This window comes from Trachypithecus francoisi, unplaced genomic scaffold (genome assembly GCF_009764315.1).
Source record: "Trachypithecus francoisi isolate TF-2019V2 unplaced genomic scaffold, Tfra_2.0 Lachesis_group4, whole genome shotgun sequence".
Taxonomy (NCBI): domain Eukaryota; kingdom Metazoa; phylum Chordata; class Mammalia; order Primates; family Cercopithecidae; genus Trachypithecus; species Trachypithecus francoisi.
The window spans coordinates 134,867,740-134,891,084 of NW_022681469.1; the positions used below are offsets into that span (position 1 = coordinate 134,867,740).

Genomic DNA, 23,345 nt, shown 5'->3' on the forward strand with positions numbered 1-23,345 from the left:
CATTTAATTCTATTTATTTTTTCCTTTCCCAAATAGAATGTAAGCTCCATGAAAGCAAGAGCTTTGTCTTATTTATCACAGTATTACCAGTTCTCAGAAGTGTCTAGAACATGTAAGCACCCAATAAATGTTAATTCATGCCTGCAATGTGTTGAGTACCGTGCTTGGCTCCAGGAACAGTACAGTAATGAACAACAACAATAATGACAACAATAGACAAAATAGTAGTCCTTTCTGACCTCATAGAGCTCACCATCTAGTGGACTACTACTTTTTTTTAAAATAACTTTTTGTGATGTGCCATTAGAACCTCAGAAAAGTAAATGGTGAAATCAATCGAGAGGACACATTTTACCACTTGAAGACCGTCACTGGCATCTCACCTTTTCTTGGCAGTTACCAGCATCACATTTCCATGGTTAGATGAACTTAGTGATCTATAGAAACTGAAGTAACAGTTCAACCCTGCCTTATGACAACCGGAGCCGTGGTTTCTGGGCTTTGTGAATTTCTTCTGTTTTCACTGGCAACTTGGGGCCATTGAGAAGCTGGGAGACAATGCAGCTTTCACCCCCACACGTCAGGCCCACACTGGGATGCCCTTGGTGGTCCAAGGATAGAGCCGAGTCTTCCTGTTGTGGTTGGGTTGCAGGAAATACTCTGCAGTCCTTCACTTCAGCCAGACAGACACATGAAAGGACACAGAGAAAACATGTAAACAAGTGGACATCTATTTTTATGGAAACAGACATAAATGGTGTGGGGGTGCTGTAGCACGTGGGTGTCTAGATTCCAGAGGGCTTTAGTCAGGGGACAGTGTAATGCTCAACAGCAGATATTTAAATGAAGCGGGAACTTCGTTGGAGAGGTCAGGACTAGAGCATTGCAGGCCACGTGAATGACACTGCAGAGTCTTGAGGACCTTAGCTGACACCCAATGTGAGGCCAAAGCACAGTCCCTGTACTGTTCTTAAGGAGCCCTACCTGGAGCAGAGTAGGATGGTTTAGGGATTAGGCAGAGTCAGCATTTCTTCCTCCTGCCTTTCCTTCTGAAATAGTTCACCTATCAGGTCAGGTTTATTCTAAGATTAAAGAGATAATTGTAAAGTAACTTATCCAATGATATGAAACAATCTGCATAGCCAAATAGACACTGTGAGGAAAGAAACCTCAACATTTGCCTAAATTATCTAGTTTTATTATGTCTCTAATGATTAAGTCACTGGAAATGTTTCATCTAGAGCTTTGTTTTTGCAGTGCAAAGTTACAAAGAGAAATCCATTAGTTGAGCGAAACATGAGCGTGAACAAGGTATATTTTTCAATATGCAATACATAGAATATGTACATAGTATGTAATATTGTGTATATATAGTACATAAATATCATACATATATACATTTATCTATCTCTTGATCAATTAGTCTGTCTCTTTCATATGAAATGATAGTTTGCTGAAAGGTAGAGACCATTCTATAATACTTAGAAAATATATTTAAAATATGTCCTATTAGCATTTAAACTATTTGTGTTATTAGTGAAGAAAGTTTAAGAACAGTGCTAGAAGACTTGTAGCTTGCTTAGGTATAACATCTACCTAGCTGTATTGTCTTTTGAATTGCTTTCATTTTATCACACATATTTAACATCACATCTCCCAAAACCCAGGCCATGCTGTGAAAGGTCAAACCAGAACTTCAGAATATCCCAGGTGGTATATTTGGCCTTACCTTGCATTTTGTTTGGAGCCTCAGTAAGAAATTAGACCATCATGACTTCACAAAGCAGAGACATTGTGGTGGGTTAAGAGAAAGGTACAGGACATTTCTTGATTAATATGGGCAGTCATATGCCATGTATGATATTTTGGTCAATGACAGACCACATGGACAGTGGTTCTATGAGATTACAACTAAATTTTTGCTGTACTTTTTTATGTCTAGGTACACAAATACCATTTTGTTACAATCGCCTACAGTATTCAGCACAGTGATACGTATAGGTTTGTAGCCTAAGAACAGGCTGTACCATATAGCCTAGGTGTATAGTAGACTATGTCATCTATTAATAGATTTGTGTAAGTACAGTCTATAATGTTTGCAAAATGATGAAATGCCTAATAACACATTTTTCAGAAAGAATTCCTGTTGTTAAGCAACACATGACTGTAATTTTAGATTAGTGTGAAGATGTACTAGCGAGACATTATGACACTATATTTTACTTCATTAAGCAGTAAAAATCCCTATTGTCTGCTTCACTATTTATTTAATCATTAATTCAATACATATTTATTGAGTGTGTATTATGTACCAGGTACTGTGATAGGCACTGGGTATAATGATTAAAATAAAATTTAAGAAAAAGAGTTTACAATTAACTTGTGGAGGTAGGAAATTAAAAACTCTATAATTGCAGGTATGGTCATACAAGAATGAAAATGGTGCTATAAGAGACTGATGTGAGAAACATAATTTAGATGAGGAAATGTAGCACCTAAGTGAAATTTAAGCCAGGAGGTAGTTAGCCAGCTAAGGAGTACTTTTCATTTCAGGATTTCCAGAAAATCTGCAAACTTGACATACCTTCATTTACTTTTAAAACTAAAGGCAGAAGAGGTAAAGTAACTTGTTGTTCTAGTTTTTATTGTTTTCTTGTGGAAAGATATGGAAATTAATTTTTCCCTAAAATACATTCATCATGAAGGAAGCCACATGGAGTAATTGTGGAGGGTTACTTTATTTTTCTTTCAAGATCGTGATTTATCATGCATATTTAACACCCTATCTTCCAAATGATGTGTGTGTGTATATTTTTCCCCTGATATCTATCAAAGACCATTAGCAGAGGAAGTAAGAAATAGGAACACCCATAGGCTAGAATATTTAAATAATTTCTGCAAGATGTAGTACAAATAGTGCCTAATTTATGGAGGCTCTGCTCATTTTGCCATTTACAGCCGGGAAAGAAAAGTCCACCTGGAAAGTGACCAGAGAGAATCTCAAGGAGTCCAAGTCACTTCTTTATTTGTAATAACTGGCCTAAGAAATTAAATAGAAGAGATCATTGGGCACAGAAATAAAGGTCCCTGCTCCTGCATGACTAATCTGAGGAAATAAAACAGAGAAAGGAAACATAAAATAAAACAAGGAAGGAAATACAATCTTTCTTCTTTCCACTTTGGTACTGAAAGTATTGAACAGGGACATGCACAATCTCACCCAGAACTTACTGGAAATTACAGTTCTGGACAAACAGACATCAGTCTCTATATAACAAAAATAAAGAAGAGTCACCAAGAGAGATTGCTTTCAGAAACAATAAACAAACACAAAACCATTCCATTTTCTGTAAGGCCATCACAGATTACAAGCTAAAATAGAGTCTGAATGTGGAGTCCATCCTCTTCAAAATGGTGTTACTTGCAGTATTGTGAAGTGCATACTTTGTTGGTATAATCTGTACATGATTTCCTAACTGAGACCATATTAATAAATTGCGTACTGGTTTTAGTGTCTCTCAACAATGAGATATTTGAATTCCATTATTATTTCACAGGCAGAACTGAAATTAGTCAATATTTTGCCACTAAACTATTATAATTGAGGCACAGGGTCTTGAGTTGAATGTTTTTCATAAATAAAAGTGCCATAAACGTAATTCATAATTTGGGTGTTTGATAATCCTCTATTTGTAGACACTATTTTTACCTTTCCTGAAGGTAAGCTTGTGGCCTAAACTTGAAAATGGAGTTCCTTTCTTCGTATGCTAGAGCAGAAGTCCTGTTCATCCTCTGTTAATTGCAGCTGCAAACACCCTCATTGTTAGGTTGCTGGTGCAGAGTAAGTGCTCTGGAGTAAATAACTTCAGCTTTCTCTAATGACTTTGCTTTAACTTCCTCATCTATACATTGAGGAAACTCATTGTAGCTTCCTCAATGGGTGGGCCCTCAACTCCATGGCTGTCACAGAGCACATACTCAGGATACATTAGTTCTGTATCCAAAAAGTTTAGAAAAGTGGTTTAATAATGTCAATACAGGGCATTTTCTATAATAGTAATGCTGATATTATTAGTATATCCTAAATATTGTCATTTATTTTCTTAAGGAATTTTGGATCAGCTGTATTTTATATATAAGTAAACATTTCTTAAAAACTAAATCAACGTAATAACAAAAAAAACTGACTGTGAAAATACAGAACACAAAAATTAGCAGCTCAATAATTTGCCTTGCAGCATAGTACCCTTAAATAACAACTAGCTGGTATTGGAAGCTTTTGAAATCAATAAATGAATTGAATGGGGTGGTACATCCGTAAAGGAAAATATACTTTAAAGTATTTAAACTCAAGTAAAGAGCAAAGGTGAGAAAACAGCCTTTGAAATCCTGTCATAAGGCAATATAAAAGTCAGAATCTTCATTGTTAATTTCAAGTAATTGAAGTTTTTTCTTGAGTATAGAGGGAGATAAATTTTTCAATTTTTTTTTTTCAATTTTAGAAACTCTTCTTTCCTATATGGATTGATCTTTCCTTGGCTTTTCTAATGAATACTTTTTAGTATTATACCTTTATCCTAAAGTGATCATTGAAAATCACATACCCTTGCCGTTGGTAGTTTGAATATGTCTTCCCTGGAATTGTCTGATGATATTTAGTGTCATCGAGTCAATTATTTTACCTTCACATCCAGATAGTTACATTTAAAATGAATTCTTGAACATTCAGAAGTGAAAAGAATGCTTCCACATTAAACCAATGGCTCTTTTGGTATCTACCACATGCGTTAATTTTTGCCACATATGCATAAATTGACAAAGTATCTTTTGGGTTATAATAATCCTGATGGCTTGGAATTAATGTATTGCCTTCATAGAGCAAGTCCTCAGCCCATCTACTCTGAATCTTTGGATAAAGACAAAACTCCATCCTGCCATGCACCTGGTCAGTTGTGCAATGCTGACCAATACACAGCTGCTAACAATAAGGGTATTGTGCTTATGTAACGCAGTTCAGGATCTGATGGTGAGTCTCTCGATACATGCTGAAACACGAGGGAATTTTTACTTGCCAGGATGCCTGCTTCATGGAAAATATTGTGTCTGTGTTGAAGCATACACTTACATTTCTCTATATAAGTTGGTGGACTTGAATTCTACCAGATTACCTTAGCTTTAAAGCAGTTTTGATGGGGTTAAGGCTCTCTCAGTCAAGAAAAGGTCATACAGTGTGGCATCGAATGTAATTTTAGGAATTCTTTTTTGAGCACTTGTTTTACCAAGTTAACAAAAGTCTGTGTTATGTTTCTTCTCATTGATGTGGGTGTGTCCTTGTGTGTGTATTATTCGAGAGAGGCTTCCATTTGTTGAGTGATCTTCATGCAAACATCTTGGAGTGCTTTACAAAAGAATTTTAAAAATCAAACCAAACAGGATATTAAACTATGCTGCCAAACAAGTAAGTCTTTAGGCATGATTTAAGTTTAGTTAATGACATAAAGAGCTAAATCTGTGACAGGAAGCAAGTTCCTTGGATCAGAAAAAAAGCAGAAAACAGATACTCATATTTTGTCTAAGTCTTCATTTGAGTAGCTCCAAAAATGTTCTTTTAGAAGTGAAGTTGGAAAATCCCAGGCTAAGTGAACTCCAAGGAGCAGTGTTTTAGGGGAAAAGACCAGATAATAGTTCCCATGTGCATAGTGATCTACAGATTGCAAAGTGTTTTCCCATTATTTCATTTGACCATCACAACACTCCATCAGAGTAGTTAAGGACAGTGTTACCCCAGTTTACAGATGAATAAACTGATGACAGGAGAAATTAAGGAATTAAATGAGGGTCACCCAGCTAGACGGTGATAGAACTGGGATTGGCATATGGATGTTGCCCTAAATCCCATGTTGTGTATATAGTAACGTAAGGCTCCACTGTGGCAAACTATTTACACTGGATACTTTTCTCCTGCCATTATAGCTGCCTTGGGAGTGATAGTAATGACTCTGACTTCCCAGGGTATCTTAACATTCTGCTTCCTCTAAGGAGGATCTCCTGACATTCTTGTGTAAATGGAAAAGTAGAAAACCAGGATCTTCTAAGGCAAGTGCATTGTAAATGATAATTTCATGCCTTAATCTTTTCAAAACATTTAAACTGGCTTTGATGATTCACCTTTAAACTCACCCTTCAGTGGTTCTCAGAATCCAGAGAATATAAAACTGGAATAATCCCATCAGCTCTGGCAGTTGTAGGTGGCTTCTCATGGTAAGGGACTGTAGTGGAGAAAATGGGGAATTCTTGGCCGGGCGCGGTGGCTCAAGCCTGTAATCCCAGCACTTTGGGAGGCCGAGACGGGCGGATCACGAGGTCAGGAGATCGAGACCATCCTGGCTAACACAGTGAAACCCTGTCTCTACTAAAAAATACAAAAAACTAGCCGGGCGTGGTGGTGGGCGCCTGTAGTCCCAGCTGCTCGGGAGGCTGAGGCAGGAGAATGGCGTGAACCCGGGAGGCGGAGCTTGCAGTGAGCTGAGATCCGGCCACTGCACTCCAGCCCGGGCGACAGAGCGAGATTCCGTCTCAAAAAAAAAAAAAAAAAAAAAAAAAGAAAATGGGGAATTCTTAATGAGCTCTCTTTCCATTGCTGAATTGAACCAAATGTAGTTACCCTTGAACGTTTGAGGATTCTATAAGCATTGTGGTTTCAGACAGTGAGTCATGACCTTGTGCCAGAGGGGTGGGTGATAATACTATCTGGATTCATTCATGAGACATATAGTGACTTTTTAAGGTATATTCTGAAATGAGTCTTCCAGCAGTCAAATTTAACTGTTGTTGTCTTTGCTTTGCCTTCTTCTCTGAAAACACAATTATTTTCTCATTCAAGGTTTGGACTTTAAAAGCTTACCTTTTCCTTGAGACACCTTTAGCTTGAGACAAATCTAGGCAGAACATTGTTTTGTGATTCTGTAGATCTTTTGACAAAGTGGATCCTCCTGCTTTACCCTCCCTGCCAATTACTTTATTTTTCATAGAGGCAAGATCTTGGTATGTTTCCCAGGCTGGTGATGAACTCCTAGGCTCAACCCATCTTACCCCAATTGGCCTCCCAAAGTGTTAGGATTTTAGGTGTGAGCCGCCACACATGCCTCTAAACTTTTTTGTTTTGTTTCTTGAGACAGGATCTCACTGTGGCACCCAGGCTGGAGTGTTTTGGTGCAATTGTGTCTCACTGTGGCCTCGACCTCCCAGGTTCTGGTGATCCTCTCACCTCAGCCTTTCAAGTACCCGGGGTTACAGGTGTGCACCACCACATCTGGCTAATTTTTGTATTTTTTATAGAGATGAGGGTTTTGTCATGTTGCCTAGGCTGGTCTTGAACTCCTGGGTTCAAGCAATCCATCCGTCTTGGCCTCCAATGTACTAGGGTTACAGGTGAGAGCCACTGTGCCTGGCCAACTTCTACATTTTAATGACTTTTTTTTTTCTTTTACCTGCCAAACCTTGGTCATCATTTCTTCTTTTAAATTTATTTTATATAATTGTCCAGGTGGTTCAAGTTCCCCTAAAAGATGCTGTATCATTGCTTAAGGTAAAATGTCTTGCACAGAATAGGAGCTCTGTCAATGTCTGCTGATTATTAGTTTTTTCCGTTCTATATAGAATTATATAGTTTTAAGTGTTAGGCAGTGTTTTTAACTTAGAACTTAAAATGGAAATCGCTGTGATGATTAAAATATTCAACATCCTCATTGCCCAATATGGCAGCCACTAGCCATTTTGCTGTTGAGCACTTGAAATGTGGCTCTTGTGACTGAGGAAGTGGATTTAAATTTTATTTAACTGTAATTAGTTTAAGTGTATAAAGCCACATGTGAGTAGTGGCTACCAGACTGGATGATGCCTGCTATAAGAATGTGCAGAATGGCAATCTCAATGTGAACTGTGAGTCAGAGAAGTCCTCCTGGAGGAAGAGGAACTTGGATCTTGCAGGAGGCAAGCAGAGAGAAGGGGTGGGCTGTTTTAAGTGAGGAATATAGCAAAAGCTCTAAGGTGATAGACAGTGTTAAATTTGGGATTAGTTTCAAGACTGGAAGTAGAGCAGAGTTTGAACACTAGGGACAGTGGTAATAATAACAGCAGACACTTATCAATTTACAGGCCACATACTAGTTTAATCTTCACAACAATACTATAACTCCAAGAATATAAGTAATTTGCTCAAAGGTACAAGTTGATATTGGACCTGAGATTGGAACTCATATCTGTCTAGCTCAAAAACCTAAGCTTTTAACCACAATACTATGCTGCCTTATGATCTGCCATGTTAAGAAAGACTTACAAGTAGGAAATAACCTCAGTGCCTTTCAACTGCTAAATGAGTAAATAAATAATGGAATACATCCAATCAATGGAATACCACTTAGCAATATGAAAAGTAACAGAACTACAGATATATGTAACAACATGGATGAATCACAGATGCATTATGCTAAGTGAAAGAAGCCAGAGGTGAAGGGTTATATACTGTATATTCCATTTGTATGACATTCTAGAAAAGGCAAAATTTATAGAGATAGAAAACAGGCTCAGGAGTTGCCTGGAGCTGGCAGTGAAAGGCAGGGATTAACTATAAAGAGACACAACAGATTTTTTGGGGGGGGATGATGAAAATAGTGTATATCTTGATGGTAATAGTGGTTACATGACTATTCATTTGTCAAAACTCACAAATCTGTGAACAAAAAGGGGTGAATTTTACTGTATATAAATTGCACATCAATAAAGTTGAATGATAAAGACAGACTTACAAGTAGATATCCAAGTTTATTTTCTTAATATGTTTAGTTATTGTAACCAGGCTATTTTGAAAAATAAATAATTCTAAAATTTGTGTGTCTAAACATGTCTTCATATTTATGATAGATATATATATATACAATACATATAATAGAAAAATGATGTAGAAATTAAAAATTCATGAAAGTGATACGTGTGTACATCTGTACCTAAAGCAGTTAAATTTGTATTTAACATGAGTTGACACATTAAATGTTTATTCAGTTTAGTGTTTATTTGTCATTGCCATAGCAAAGCAGTTGGAGGTGAAAGAGGAAAAGATGTTTTAATTAAACATGATTGGTAAGATGTCATATGACTTATCCCATTTTCCTTTTATTGTGTTTAAATGAAAATAGCTACCATATGAAATCATCAATCCTTTTAAAGCTTGCTTTAAAATTTTTCAATACATAATGAAATTTTCCTTTTCATTCATATTTTACTTATATAAACCACTTGTATGAGACAACAGTATAATAGATATCTTTTAAACATAGATATATTTATATCCTTCCTTCCCTCCCTCTCTCTTTTCTTTCTTTCCCTTTCTTTCTTTTTTCTTTCTTCCTTCCTTCCTTCTCCTTCCTTCCTTCCTTCCTTCCTTCCTTCCTTCCTTCCTTCCTTCCTTCCTTCCTTCCTTCCTTCCTTCCTTCCTTCTTTCTTTCTTTCTCTTTCTTTCTCTTTCTTTCTTTTCTTTTTCTTTCTTTCTTCTTTCTCTCTTTCTGTCTCTTTCTTTCTCTCTCTTTCTCTCTCTCTCCCCCCCCCCCTTTCCTCTCCTCTTTTCTTTCTTCAGTCTCGCTCTGCCACCCAGATTGAAGTGCAATGGTGCAATCTCGGCTCACGGCAACCTCCTGCCTCCTGCCTCAGCCTTCCGAGTTGCTGGGATTACAGGCGTGCGCCACCACACCTGGCTAATTTTTGTATTTTTAGTAGAGACACAGTTTCACCATACTGGCCAGGCTGGTCTCAAACTCCTGACTGCAAGTGATCTGTCCGCCTTGGCCTCCCAAAGTGCTGAGATGACAGGCATGAGCCACCGCGCCTGGCCCTCCTTTTATATTTCTAAAAGAATTCTTATGCGAAATAAACTTCCTGAAGGTCTTACATCACTTTGTGGTCACTAGTTTTGTAATGTATTCATAAAACTATAGATTAATATAATTTTTAGGCAGAGAGGACCTCAAAGTGTTAACTCTCCTTGTCCATTATCTACAGCAGGTAAGGGGTTATCCCTGTTTTATAATTGAAGAGGTGACATGCAGAATTCCAACTTTCCCATGGTCACATTTCTAATGATTAGAGTTTTAGGTTTAAAGAGTGATTAATCTTAATAAAGAACTATAAACAAAATTAATGATTATGATTTAAGCATTTCATTTGATTCTTTGCTTTAAGCATTTCTCTAGGTTCAAGGTTTAGTACCATCATATGTAATAATACTGCAATAATCCTGGTTAATCTTAAAATAGTTTCACAAGGGAACGTGTAATTTATAGGCTATATTATTCTTTGAATGAATTTCATCTACTCTTGTGGAATTTGAGTTAATGAATCTGAAAACATTTTGAAGGCTATAAAGCACTTAACCAATGTTGTATTTTTCTTCTTTGTTTTCATCTTTCTGTCATTTCCTTGCCATTTTCCTTGGAATCTGGAGTAATATTCATGCATACATTTGCAGAGAAAACTCATATCTGATATTTTTGCTTGCTAGGAAATAGTTCTGTTTTGTACAAATAAATATATAATTAAACATACATCAACATGTAGCATATTTTCAAAGTATGATCTAATTAAAATAATCTAAATAAAAAATTTTTTTTTCTGAACTGATACAAAACCAGTGATTGGTATCATAGCAACTTGTCACTGTTTAGTAATCTTGTAGCATTGTTTAAATATGTACATATATGTGTGTGTATATGTGTGCTTGTGTGTGTATCCTTAAGATTGTGAGCCAAGACAATGTTTTCTTATGTACCTCCTTTTTCTTCTTATAATTTCACTTTAAAATATTATCTTAATCCATTTTCTGCTACTATAACAATAGATGAGACTGGGTAATTTATAAAGAACAGAAATTTATTCTCTCACAGTCTGGAGGCTGAGAAGTCAAAGATTAAGGCACCAGCATCTGAGGGCCAGTTTCTCTGCTTCTAAGATGCTGCCTTGATCAGCCTTCCAAGATGCTCCCTGCAATTCTAGAGGTTAGGAATGCCATGTCCTCACATGATAAAGGACCAGAAGAGAGCAAATGCATTCCAGAAGCCCTTTTTATAGTGGCATTAACCCATTAATGAGGGCAGAGTCCTCAATATGTAAATACATCCCATTAGGCCCCACCTCCCAATGCTGTTGCATTGGTGATTAAATTAAATCTCCATCACATTAATTTTGGGGAACACATTCAGGCCATAACAGATATATAGGGAGAGCAAAAGTAGACATAAGTAAGACTAGATAATTTACTAACTCTTAATTGTGTTATGGCAATGTTAATATCTCCATAAATATATTAAAGTTAGTGAAAACTTAAACCAAATAACAAAATGGTAAATTTGTCAATGTTACGTGCATTTTAGATCCTCTAATGTATTTCAGGCATTTTGGATATATTATTTTGACCTTTGCTCATTTCTAACTATAAGGCATGTCTCATTTCATTGTACTTCACTTAATTACAGTGTGCAGATATTGCCTTTTTAACACATTGAAGTTTTGTGGCAGCCCTGTGTTGAGCAAATCTACTGGTGCCAATTTTTGAACATATGCTCACTTTGTGTCTCTGTGTCACATTTTGGTAATTATCCCGATATTTCAAACTTTTTCATCATTAGTATATCTGTTATGGCGATTTTTGTTTAGTAATGTTTGATGTTATTGTAGTAATTGTTCTGAGGTGCCATGAACTGCACTCCTAGAAGACGCTGAACTTAATAAATCTGTGTTCTGACCGCTCTAGTGATCAGCTGTTCCCCATCACTCTCCCTCTCATTGGGCCTTCCTCTTTCCTGAAAGACAATAATATTAATATTTGGTTAATTAATAACCCTACATTGGCCTTGAAGTATTCATGTAAAAGGAAGAGCCATACATTTTTCACTTTAAATCAAAAGCTCGAAATGATTAAGCTTGGGGAACAAAGCATGTAGAAAGCCAGTATGGGCTAAAACCGAGGCCTCTTATGCCAAACAGCCAAATTGTGAATGTAAAGGAAGGAAGTAAAGGAAAGAAGCCATCTTCATAACATAAAAGTGCAAAATGAAGTAGCAAGTGCTGATGTAGAAGCTGCAGCAAGTTATCCAGAAGATCTAGCTAAGATAATTTATGAAGGTAGCTACACTAAACAACAGATTGTTAATGTATTCAAAGTAGCCTTCTATTGGAAGAAGATACCATCTGGATTGTCAAAGCTAGAGAGAAGTCAGTTCCTGGCTTCAAAGCTCAAAGGACAGGCTGACTCCCTTGTAAGGGGCTAATGTAGCTGGTTACTGTAAGGTGGAGCCAGTGCTCCTTGACCATTCTAAAAATCTTAGGGCCCTTAGGAATTATGTCAAATCTACTCTGCCTGTGCTCCATACATGGAAAAACAAAGCCTGGATGACACTGCATCTATTTATAGCATGGTTTACTGAATATTTTAAGACCACTGTTGAGACCTAGTGCTCAGAAAAAAAAAAATTCTTTAAAAATATGATTTCTCGTTGACAGTGCACCCCGTTACCCAAGAGCGCTGATGGAGATGTGTAGGGAAATTAATATTGCTTTCATCCCGACTGACACAGCATCCATTGTGCAGCCCCTGGATCAAGGAGCACTTTTTATACATTTCTTCTTTTTTTGTTGTTGTTATACTTTAAATTCTAGAGTACATGTGCACAACGTGCAGTTTTGTTACATATGTATATATGTGCCATGTTGGTGTGCTGCACCCATTAACTCGTCATTTACATTAGGTATATCTCCTAATACTATCCCTTCCCCCGCCCCTCCTCACAATAGGACCTGGTGTGTGATGATCCCCTTCCTGTGTCCAAGTGATCTCATTGTTCAGTTCTCTCCTATGAGTGAGAACATGCGGTATTTGGTTTTCTGTTCTTGCAATAGTTTGCTGAGAATGATGTTTTCCAGCTGCATCCATGTCCCTACAAAGGACACGGACTCATCATTTTTATGGTGCATAGTATTCCACGGTGTATATGTGCCACATTTTCTTAATCCAGTCTGTCACTGATGGACATTTGGGTTGATTCCAAGTCTTTGCTGTTGTGAATAGTGCCGCAATAAACATAAGTGTGCATGTGTCTTTATAGCAGCATGACTTATAATCCTTTGGGTATATCCCCAGTAATGGGATGGCTGGGTCAAATGGTATTTCTAGTTCTAGATCCTTGAGAAATCGCCACACTGTTTTCCACAATGGTTGAACTAGTTTACAGTCCCATCAACAGTGTAAAAGTGTTCCTATTTCTCCACATCCTCTCCAGCATCTGTTGTTTCCTGATTTTTTAATGATTGCCATTCTAACTGGTGTGAGATGGTATCTCATTGTGGTTTTCATTTGCATTTCTCTGATGGCAAGTGATGATGAGCATTTTTACATGTGTCTGTTGGCTGTATGAATGTCTTCTTTTGAGAAGTGTCTGTTCATATCCTTTGCCCACTTTTTGATGGGGTTGTTTGTTTTTTTCTTGTAAATTTGATTGAGTTCTTTATAGGTTCTGGATATTAGCCCTTTGTCAGATGAGTAGATTGCAAAAGTTTTCTCCCATTCTGTGGGTTGCCTGTTCACTCTGATGGTAGTTTCTTTTGCTGTGCAGACGCTCTTTAGTTTAATTAGATCCCATTTGTCAATTTTGGCTTTTGTTGCTGTTGCTTTTGGTGTTTTAGACATGAAGTCCTTGCCCAGCCTATGTCCTGAATGTATTACCTAGGCTTTCTTCTAGGATTTTTATGGTTTCAGGTCTAACTTTAAGTCTCTAATCCATCTTGAATTAATTTTTGTATAAGGAGTAAGGAAAGGATCCAGTTTCAGCTTTCTACTTATGGCTAGCCAATTTTCCCAGCACCATTTATTAAATAGGGAATCCTTTCCCCATTTCTTGTTTCTGTCAGGTTTGTCAAAGATCAGATGGCTGTAGATGTGTGGTATTATTTCTGAGGGCTCTGTTCTGTTTCATTGGTCTATATCTCTGTTTTGGTACCAGTACCATGCTGTTTTGGTTACTGTCGCCTTGTAGTATAGTTTCAAGTCAGGTATCGTGATGCCTCCAGCTTTGTTCTTTTGGCTTAGGATTGTCTTGGCAATGTGGGCTCTTTTTTGGTTCCATATGAACTTTAAAGCAGTTTTTTCCAAATCTGTGAAGAAAGTCATTGATAGCTTAATGGGGATGGCATTGAATCTGTAAATTACCTTGGGCAGTATGGCCATTTTCACAATATTGATTCTTCCTATCCATGAGCATGGTATGTTCTTCCATTTGTTTGTGTCCTCTTTTATTCATTGAGCAGTGATTTGTGGTTCTCCTTGAAGAGGTCCTTTACATCCCTTGTAAGTTGGATTCCTAAGTATTTTATTTTCTTTGAAGCTATTGTGAATGGGATTCACATTCATTCATGATTTGGCTCTCTGTTTGTCTGTTACTGGTGTATAAGAATGCTTGTGATTTATGCACATTGATTTTGTATCCAGAGATTTTGCTGAAGTTGCTTATCAGCTTAAGGAGATTTTGGGCTGAGACGATGGAGTTTTCTAAATATACAATCATGTCATCTGCAAACAGGGACAATTTGACTTCTTCTTTTCCTAACTGAATACCCTTGATTTCTTTCTCTTGCCTGATTGCCCTAGCCAGAACTTACAACACTATGTTGAATAGGAGTGGTGAGAGAGGGCATCCCTGTCTTGTGCCAGTTTTCAAAGGGAATGCTTCCGGTTTTTGCCCATTCAGTATGATATTGGCTGTGGGTTTGTCATAAATAGCTCTTATTATTTTGAGATACATTCCATCAATACTGAAATCATTGAGAGTTTTTAGCATGAAGGGCTCTTGAATTTTATCAGAGGCCTTTTCTGCATCTATTGAGATAATCGTGGTTTTTGTCTTTGGTTCTGTTTATATGCTGGATTACGTTTATTGATTTGCATATGTTGAAACAGCCTTGCATCCCAGGGATGAAGTCCACTTGATCATGGTGGATAAGCTTTTTGATGTGCTGCTGGATTCGGTTTGCCAGTATTTTATTGAGGATTTTTACATCGATGTTCATCAGGGACATTGGTCTAAAATTCTCTTTTTTTGTTGTATCTCTGTCAGGCTTTGGTATCAAGATGATGTTGGCCTCGTAAAATGAGTTAGGGAGGATTCCCTCTTTTTCTATTGATTGGAATATTTTCAGAAGGAATGATACCAACTCCTCCTTGTACCTCTGGTAGAATTCGGCTGTGAATCCGTCTGGCCCTGGACTTTTTTTGGTTGGTAGGCTATTAATTATTGCCTCAATTTCAGAGCCTGCTATTGGTCTATTCAGGGATTCAACTTCTTCCTGGTTTAGTCTTGTGAGAGTGTACGTGTTCAGGAAATTATCCATTTCTTCTAGGTTGTCTAGTTTATTTGCGTAGAAGTGTTTATAGTATTCTCTGATGGTAGTTTGTATTTCTGTGGGATCGGTGGTGCTATCCCCTTTATCATTTTCTATTGCATCTATTTGATTTTTCTCTCTTTTCTTCTTTATTAGTCTTGCTAGCAGTCTATCAATTTTGTTGATCTTTTCAAAAAACCAACTCCTGGATTCATTGATTTTTTTGGACGGTTTTGTGTCTCTATCTCCTTCAGTTCTGCTCTGATCTTAGTTATTTCTTGCCTTCAGCTAACTTTTGAATGTGTTTGCTCTTGCTTCTCTAGTTCTTTTAATTGTCATGTTAGGGTGTCAATTTTAGATCTTTCCTGCTTTCTCTTGTGGGCATTGAGTTCTATAAATTTCCCTCTACACACCACTTTAAATGTGTCCCAGAGATTCTGGTATGTTGTATCTTTGTTCTCATTGGTTTCAAAGAACATCTTGATTTCTGCCTTCATTTTGTTATGTACCCAGTAGTCATTCAGGAGCAGGTTGTTCAGTTTCCATATAGTTGAGTGGTTTCGAATGAGTTTCTTAGTCCTGAGTTCTAGTTTGACTGCACTGTGGTCTGAGAGACAGTTTGTTATAATTTCTGTTCTTTTACATTTGCTGAGGAGTGCTTTACTTCCAACTATGTGGTCAATTTTGGAATAAGTGTGATGTGGTGCTGAGAAGAATGTATATTCTGTTGATTTGGGGTGGAGAGTTCTTTAGATGTCTATTACATCCTCTTGGAGCAGAGTTGAGTTCAATTCCTGGATATCCTTGTTAACTTTCTGTCTTGTTGATCTGTCTAATGTTGACAGTGGGATGTTAAAGTCTCCCATTATTATTGTATGGGAGTCTAAGTCTCTTTGTAAGTCTCTAAGGGCTTGCTTTATGAATCTGGGTGCTCCTGTATTGGGTGCATATTTATTTAGGATAATTAGCTCTTCCTGATGAACTGATCCCTTTACCATTATGTAATGGCCTTCTTTGTCTCTTTTGATCTTTGATGGTTTAAAGTCTGTTGTATCAGAGACTAGGATTGCAACGCCTGCTTTTTTTGTTTTCCATTTGTGCGGAAGATCTTCCTCCATCCCTTTATTTTGAACCCATGTGTGTCTCTGCATGTGAGATGGGTCTCCTGAATATAGCAAACTGATGGGTCTTGACTCTTTATCCATTTTGCCAGTCTGTGTCATTTAAATGGACCATTTAGTCCATTTACATTTAAGGTTAATATTATTATGTGTGAACTTGATCCTGTCATTATGATATTAGCTGGTTATTTTGCTCGCTAGTTGATGCAGTTTCACCCTAGCATCGATGGACTTTACATTTTGACGTGTTTTTGCAATAGCTGGTACCTGTTGTTCCTTTCCATGTTTAGTGCTTCCTTCAAGATCTCTTGTAGGGCAGGCCTGGTGGTGACAAAATCTCTAAGCATTTGCTTGTTTGTAAAGGATTTTATTTCTCCTTCACTTATGAAACTTAGTTTGCCTGGATATGAAATTCTGGGTTCAAAATTCTTTTCTTTAAGAATGTTGAATATTGGACCCCACTCTCTTCTGACTTGGAGAGTTTCTGCCGAGGGATCTGCTCTTAGTCTGATGGGCTTCCCTTTGTATGTAACCCGACCTTTCTCTCTGTCTGCCCTTAAGATTTTTTCCTTCATTTCAACTTTGTTGAATCTGACAATTATGTGTCTTGGAGTTGCTCTGCTCAAGGAGTATCTTTGTTGCGTTCTCTATATTTCCTGAATTTGAATGTTGGCCTGCCTTACTAGGTTGGGGAAGTTATCCTGGATGATATCCTCCAGAGTGTTTTCCAACTTGGTTCTATTTTCTCCATCACTTTCAGGCACACCAATCAGATGTAGATTTGGTCTTTCCACATAATCTCATATTTCTTGGAGGCTTTGTTCATTTCTTTTTACTCTTTTGTCTCTACACTTCTCTTCTTACTTCATTTCATTCATTTGATCTTCAGTTGCTGATACTCTTTCTTCCAGTTGATCGAGTCGGTTACTGAAGCTTGTTCAATTTTCACGTATTTCTCGTGTTATGGTTTTCATCTCTGTCAGTTCTTTTAAGGTCTTCTCTGCATTGATTTTTCTAGTTATCCATTCATCCATTCTTTTTTCAAGGTTTTTAGTTTCTTTGCGCTGGTTTCGCAGCTCCTCCTTTAGCTCTGAGAAGTTTGATCGACTGAAGCCTTCTTCTCTCAGCTCGTCAAAGTCATTCTCTGTCCAGCTTTGTTTCGTTGCTGACGATGAGCTGCATTCCTTTGGAAGGGGAGATGCGCTCTGATTTTTTGAATTTTCAGCTTTCCTGCTCTGCTTTTTCCCCATCTTTGTGGTTTTATCTGCCTTTGGTCTTTGATGATGGTGATGTACTGATGGGTTTTTGGTGTGCGTGTACTTTCTGTTAGTTTTCCTTCTAACAGTCAGGACCCTCAGCTGTAGGTCTGTTGGAGTTTGCTTGAGGTCCACTCCAGACCCTGTTTGCCTGGGTATCAGCAGCGGAGGCTGCAGAAGATAGAGTATTGCCAAACAGTGAGTGTTGATGTCTGATTCTTGCTCTAGAAGCTTCATCTCAGGGGTGTACCCCGCCGTGTGAGGTGTGAGGTGTCTGTCTGCACCTAATGGGGGATATCTCCCAGTTAGGCTACTCAGGGGTCAGGGACCCACTTGAACAGGCAGTCTGTCCATTCTCAGATCTCAACCTCCGTGCTGAAAGATCCACTGCTCTCTTCAAAGCTGTCAGACAAGGGCAATTATCTCTGCCGAGGTTTCTGCTGCTTTTTGTTTAGCTATGCCCTGTCCCCAGAGGAGGAGTCTACAGAGGCAGGCCGGCCTTCTTGAACTGTGGTGGGCTCCACCCAATTCAAGCTTCCCAGCAGCTTTGTTTACCTACTTAAGCCTCAGCAATTCTGGGCGACCCTCCCCCAGAGTCGCTGCTGTCTTGCGGTTAGCTCACAGACTGCTGTGCTAGCAATGAGGGAGGCTCCATGGGCGTGGGACCCTCCGGGCCAGGTGTGGGATATAATCTCCTGGTGTGCCATTTGCTAAGACCCTTTGTAAAGCACAGTATTATGGTGGGAGTTACCCGATTTTCCAGGTGTTGTGTGTTTCAATTCCCTTTGGGTAGGAAAAGGAATTCCCTTCCCCCTTGCACTTCGCAGGTGAGGTGATGCCTCGCCCTGCTTCAGCTCTCGCTGGCAGGGCTGCACCTGCAGAACAGCACCAACTGTCCGACACGCACCAGTGAGATGAACCAGGTACCTCAGTTGAAAATGCAGAAATCACCCATCTTCTGTGTCACTCACGCTGGGAGTTGGAGGCTGGAGCTGTTCTTATTCAGCCATCTTGGGTGTGCCCCCCGACAATTCTTTTTATACATTTCATAAGGATGTACCTCCCATAGATAGTGATTCCTCTGATGGATCTGGGAAAAAGTAATTAAAAACTTTCTGGAGAGGATTCACCATTCTATATGCCATTAAGGACATTTGTGATTCACAGAAGGAGGCTGAAATACCAGCATTAATAAGGGTTTGGAATAATTTGATTCTAGCATTCACAGATGACTTTGAGGGGGCTCAAGACCTCAGCAGAGGAAGTAACTGCAGATGTGGTGGATATAACAGAGGATTAAAATCAGAAGTGGAGCCTTAAGATGTCACTGAATTTCTGCAATCTTATGATCAAACGTGAATGGATGAGAAGTTGCTTCTTATAGATGAGCAAAAAAAGCAATTTATTGAGATGGAATCTACTCCTGGTGAAGATCTTGTGAACATTGTTGAATTGACAACAAAGGATTTAAAATATTTTATAAATTTAATTAATAGAGAAGTGACAAAATTTGAGGGAATTCACTCCAATTTTGAAAATTCTACTGTGGGTAAAATGCTATCAAAGAGCATCGCATGCTATAGAGAAATCTTTTGTGAAAGGAAGAGTTAATCAATGCAGTAAAGTTCATTGTTCTCTTATTTGATGAAATTGCCACAGCCACTCGAATTTTCAGCCGCCACCACTTTGATCAATCAGCAGCCATCAACATCAAGGCAAGACCCTCCACCAGTAAAAAGGTTATGATGTACTGAAGGAACAGATGATTGTTAGCATTTTTTAGCAATAAAATATTTTTAAATTAAGATATATTTTTTAGACGTAATGCTGTTGCACACTTAACTTTCAGTATAGTATAAACATAACTTATATGCACTGGAAACCACAAAATTCATACGACTTGTTTTATTTTGATATTCCCTTTATTACAATACTTGTTTATTGTGATATTTGCTTTTTTGCAGTGGTCTGAGCCAAGCTTGTAATATCTCTAAGGTGTGTCTGTATTTCTTTGCACAAAATACAGAAAAGCTTTGCAAAAAGACAGAAGTTTTTACTGTAGGAAGTGTCAAATTTACATTAGAAGACAAATCTTTGGTAATATTAAACAACAGGTTTAAATATTAGTTGAAATGTTGGTTTAGATTTTCTTTAAGATCACTTTCACCCTTGTGAATTGCTAATCACCATAATTATGGGCTGTCCAGTTTAGCTATTGCTAACTGAGGGCCCATAGAATAGGAATCAGGTCCCATTGTCTCTCTTATTACTTTGTGGCAGAGATTCAAATAAAATAATGGTGACTGCTGCTCCTGGATTTGCAGACCACAAGATGAGGCATCCTAAGAGCACTGGTTGGTTGTCTGGAAGAGACTTACATCCTCTCTGGTTGACTGTCTGGGTCTGCACGCCCTGAGCAGAGGGATTGTGGGTAGAGAGCATGCAGAGAAGAGCTAGAGGAATGATGAAGGTGAATAAAGGAGGTTGGAAACTTCATATCGTATAAATTGCAAGATTCTTAATCTAGGGACATGCATATGGAATGGAGGACTGTGTGATATTTGGAGAATGTGTAGTAAACTTAGAAGTAAAGTAGTGCCAGGGGCTTTCTGATTTGTTTTTAGATTCTGTATTTGGGTTTTGCTGAGGAGGTGCTTACCCTGAGCCAGGCAATATTTTGAATATGGTTTTGACTGAGATATTTTTTGTGTACCAAAACAAAAAAAGGGGTAGTAGCAATTCTATGTTTTGTTTTGTTTCCCTGTGATCAAGGAGGTAAAGAGAGATCTTCATCCCATTGCTGTTTCTCATCTCTAGGTCTTGGGTATGGTCCCCGGAGGTCAGGGATATCAGTTATACAGATTTATCAGTGATAAATAGTGATTTTTACATTATGTCACTTTGCATCAAAAGGCTCTCTAAAGAACTAAGTGAAATATCCTGCTTAGAATTAAGGGCACAAGTAAGTGCCAGATGATCCAACCAGACTAGGGCCTAGGAGAAAAGCATAGCTTTGGGTCAGATTCTGAGCAGCTGGTAGGACACAAAGGGGAAGAAGTCAACGATTATGAAGGATATGGCCAGGTAAGAAGGTGGAGGCCAGTAGAACTTAAGAGTTCAGAGTCACAGAATCTGACTTGGCCTTGGAATCCAGAGCAGGGGAGGAGCTGAACACCCAGCTCTGTCCTTGGCCTAGGGTCCATGGGATTCTAGTGGGAACCCCTCTCCCTTTTCCACTGGATTAATAATTTCTGTCCATTGCCTCCCCAAACCCACACCTTCCCACATGCCCAGCAACCAGTGCCAGAGAGGTAGGTATGGTCAGACCATATTATCCTTGGTTGGTTTTTTTAGAGGAAGTAAATGGATATTGTTGGCAATTAGAAAATGGGCATTGGCAAAGGACAATGCACAATTGTTGCCTTCAAGAGTGGCCTGAGTGTTTCATAAATAAGAAAGTTTGAGAACACTCTAATAAAACGGTAATAAACAGTGTCAAAAAAGATTTTTGAGTTGAAATATCTCAGTATGGGCCAGGCATGGTGACTCACGCCTGTAACCCAAAACTTTGGGAGGCTGAGGAAGGCGGATCACTTGAGGTCAGGAATTTGAAAATAGCCTGGTCAACATGGCGAAACCCATCTCTACTAAAAATACAAAAATTAGCCGATGCAGTGGTACACTCCTGTAATCCCAGCTACTTGGGAGGCTGAGGCAGGAGAATCGCTTGAGCCTGGGAGGTGGAGGTTGCAGTGAGCTGAGATTGTGTCACTGCACTGCAGCCTGGATGACAGACTAAGTGAGACTCTGTCCCACAAACAACAACAACATCTCACTATGATTTTCCAGATAAAATATGATGTACCATCCCAGTATATTATCTGTTCTACCCAAGTCACCTCTACCATAATTATGAAATGTGATCACCCTTCCTTTTTGTACCCAATTATAATGACAGGAACCTCCACTTGCCAAGTTGCTAGGAATTTGCCCATTTCAACATGCTCTCAAATGATTTAATTAGCTCACTTGGGCAAGTCAATTAACCTCCCCATGCCTCAGTTTTCTCCTCTATAAAATGGAGAGTCTGACTCAAACTATGGCCCCAGATTTACCTGAGAATCTCTTGTCATGAAGTTCCAGGATTATTCACAGTGAGAACAACTGGGAACACCTCTCCTCTCTTCACAGGATTTTAGTCAGGTCCTGTGTGGCACCAACAAGATAGTAAAAAAGTAGGACATCATTGGGGAATTTTCCAAATCCCATATTTATGCATGGTCAATGTAAAACAGAACACAGTGCGGCTGCTTTGGTTAAAGGAGGGAGAGAAACTCAAAGCCCCATCCGCTCGGCTTCCCTGCTCACCTCAACAGCCCTTTAAGCCACCCTGCTAAGTTTAGAATGAAGATGGGATCCTCAAAGCATCATTTCTTTATTTTTATTTTTATTTATTATTATTTTTTTGAGACGGAGTCTCACTCTGTCGCCCAGGCTGGAGTGCAGTGGCCGGATCTCAGCTCACTGCAAGCTCCGCCTCCCAAGTTCACGCCATTCTCCTGCCTCAGGCTCCCGAGTAGCTGGGACTACAGGTGCCCGCCACCTCACCCGGCTAGTTTTTTGTATTTTTTTAGTAGAGACGGGGTTTCACCATGTTCGCCAGGATGGTCTTGATCTCCTGACCTCGTGATCTACCCGTCTCGGCCTCCCAAAGTGCTGGGATTACAGGCTTGAGTCACCGCACCCGGCCTAGCATCATTTCTTTAATAGTTTAGGAGTAGTTTATTGGCAAGGTCTCATTTTTTCTGTCATCAATGAATCATTTTACTTTAGGGTAGCCATTGGCCCTGAATATGAAAAAAGAGGTTGCCTAAGACATCAGAAAAAAAATAATTCTCTGTATATTTAATATTCTAAGTAAGAAACCAAAAAATTTAAAGCTTACCATGTGCTAGGTGCTTCAAAATATATTATCTTTATACTATCTGCCACAACTGTGTGAAAAACTATTGTTCTCCATGTTATAGTTGATGAAAATGCCCCCCACTTCGTCGGCAAAAGTGAAGTCATTTGACTGAGGTCATAATGCTCTTTAGTGATGGATTTGTATGACAGTGAAGGCCACATTCTTTCCATTCCCTCCTTCCCATTTGTGGAGCCTCCAGGAAATGTATTGTGCTTCTTTAATTTTTGTTGTAATTTATCATGATTCATTATTGTCATGAACAGAGAAGAGAATCGAGTTGAGTCAGTGAACATTGAAAAGCATTGTGAGCCGGGCGCGGTGGCTCAAGCCTGTAATCCCAGCACTTTGGGAGGCCGAGACGGGCGGATCACGAGGTCAGGAGATCGAGACCATCCTGGCTAACACGGTGAAACCCCGTCTCTACTAAAAATACAAAAAAAAAACTAGCCGGGTGAGGTGGCGGGCGCCTGTAGTCCCAGCTACTCGGGAGGCTGAGGCAGGAGAATGGCATGAACTTGGGAGGCGGAGCTTGCAGTGAGCTGAGATCCGGCCACTGCACTCCAGCCCGGGTGACAGAGCAAG

The 23,345-nt window shown here is 38.8% G+C and overlaps 1 protein-coding gene and 1 long non-coding RNA gene across 5 annotated transcripts in view; one reads left to right on the forward strand and one right to left on the reverse strand.

Moving 5' to 3' along the window:
- The window catches only part of SUGCT (succinyl-CoA:glutarate-CoA transferase), a 738,264-nt gene that overhangs the window by 441,655 nt on the left and 273,264 nt on the right, over window positions 1-23,345 (forward strand). The gene's annotated exons all lie outside the window — the stretch shown is intronic.
- Window positions 236-22,844, reverse strand: LOC117073203. 2 transcript variants are annotated; one of them, XR_004433159.1, is made up of 6 exons: window positions 22,743-22,844; window positions 21,913-22,003; window positions 6,181-6,269; window positions 3,232-3,267; window positions 985-1,082; window positions 236-673 (listed from the first exon to the last, which is right to left on the reverse strand). It is a non-coding gene; the product is annotated as an uncharacterized LOC117073203 (long non-coding RNA). The 2 variants fall into 2 exon arrangements; XR_004433158.1 differs by lacking the exon at window positions 6,181-6,269 and adding an exon at window positions 11,615-11,849.